The sequence below is a fragment of the Lactuca saligna genome, chromosome 6 (assembly GCF_052625555.1).
Source record: "Lactuca saligna cultivar CGN05327 chromosome 6, ASM5262555v1, whole genome shotgun sequence".
NCBI classification, from domain to species: Eukaryota; Viridiplantae; Streptophyta; class Magnoliopsida; order Asterales; family Asteraceae; genus Lactuca; species Lactuca saligna.
In genome coordinates, this window is record NC_136422.1 from 170,371,942 (window position 1) to 170,374,042 (window position 2,101).

The 2,101-nt window shown below is 31.1% G+C and overlaps 1 long non-coding RNA gene across 1 annotated transcript; it reads left to right on the forward strand.

Moving 5' to 3' along the window:
* Window positions 1-299: 299 nt before the first annotated feature.
* LOC145002783 (uncharacterized) lies at window positions 300-1,296 on the forward strand. The gene is made up of 2 exons (XR_013661873.1): window positions 300-826; window positions 928-1,296. It is a non-coding gene; the product is annotated as an uncharacterized LOC145002783 (long non-coding RNA).
* Window positions 1,297-2,101: the final 805 nt, after the last annotated feature.

Here is a 2,101-nt window from a genome sequence, read left to right on the forward strand (position 1 = left end):
TTTAAACTGTTGGGGGCTGATTTATAACTTCACTAAAATATAGAGGGCTTTTTTGTAATTTGATTAAATGATTAGGATTGTTTTTGATAATTTTTTTTTACCAAATGAGGGGTTGTTTGTGGATAAATGGAATCACTTTTTGGGTATTGGGACTGATTTTGATAAACTTAATCAAGGGAGGGGTGATTTTGTTCATTTTAAAACGAGGTTTGACTTTTTTGACATTTGACTTGGTCAAAATCAGAAACATGTTTTTAGGTCGTGTTTTGTGTTCAGTCGATCGAAAAGGGGCTCCAAGAACAAAAGAGGCGTCGTCCTCTTCACAGATCGGGAGAGGGAAAAATCGAGCGATCAAGCAGCGAACGGAGGTGGTCTCGGTGGTGGTAATAGATCGGAATAAGTGAGTATCTCCGGTGTTTGGCCGAACCAAAGGAAGAAAGGAACGAGGCAGCGAGATTTTGCTCTTTCTCTTCCGACCGGCAGGTGCGAAGAGAGGAGGTGCGATCGACGACGAGGGGGTTTGTCTTCGGGGTTTGACGAGACCGCAGAGACGGAGGGAAGATGGGAGGCAGAGAGAAGGTCGATCGAAAGTAGTGGCAGGTTGGATCGGTGAGCAGTGGTAGGGAGGTATAGCTGATCTCCGGGGATTCCTCGTGATTTCCTTTCTCGTCTTCAGCGGTAGAACACAAAGAAAGTGTAAGTGTTCGTCAGGAAGAAGGGGCAAACGGGCTTGATGTCCTCTTGGCTGCTTCGATCGGCATCAACATACGAAGGGGGAGGAAGGACTTCGGTCCTCTGCCTTTGTTTGATCCAGATGACGAAGCAGGTGAGGGAATGGTGCTGCTTTCGGCAACTCCTTCGTTCATCATCATTTTTTTTAAACAGAAATCAGTGGAATGAATTTGTGTTTGTTTTGATGTTTGATAGGTAAAATCGATGGGTGTTGTAGAGGTGTTTGGGTTTGTTGTTTTCATAGGAAATGGGGAAAAAAAAAAAACAATCGGGATTGTTATCCCTGTGATTTACTGTTTTAACAACACCACCTTAACTGGAACGAAAGAGAAGAAAAAAGGAAACTGGATGTGGATTGGTGATTCACAGCTATATTTGAGGAAGGAAGACACGTTTCTTTTAGTGTTCAGTTGTGTAAAACAAGATCTAGAAGAAATCAGTGATGGGTTGTACAACAATTGTATAATTTATTTGTATTGTAATAGTTTCATTTCTGTATGTAACGTGTTTGTATTGATTTAATTAACTATGTATTATGTATTTGTGTATGAATCGTTGAAGAAATTTTATTGGTTTTATTAATGATATATATATATATATATATATATATATATATATATATATATATATATATATATATAGGTTCAGGTTCATTTAAGACCATTTTAATTTTGTGAGACCGTGAGACTAAATCTAAAAATAATTTTAAAATGCAAAATAAATGGAAAAATCCAAAAAAAAAATTTTTAAATATTATTTTCGGAACTTGAATTAATTAAAAAAAATATAAAAAAATAAAAAAAATTCCGTTCTTTTTTTTTTAAAATACGTGAAATATTCTAAATAGAATATTACACTGACATATTCTAAAAAATAATTTTAAAATGCAAAATAAATGGAAAAATCTAAAAATTCTTTTTTTAAATATTATTTTCGGAACTTGAATTAACTAAAAAAAATTAAAAAAAATCTATTTTTTTTGAAAAATACGTGAAATATTCTAAATAGAATATTACACTGTACATATTCTAAAAATAATTTTAAAATGCAAATTAAATGGAAAAATCAAAAAATTCTTTTTTTAAATATTATTTTCGGAACATGAATGAACTAAAAAAAATAAAAATAAAATAGAACAAAAATAAAAAAAAATAAAAAAATGCGTCTCACGGTCTCACAAAATATAGGTGGTCTCAAATAAACCTAACCCTATATATATATATATATATATATATATATATATATATATATATATATATATATATATATATATATATATATATATATATATATATATATATATATATATAATTAAACGAATACGTTAGGAAATATAAAATTATTAATTTGTTAAATATTGATCTCTTAA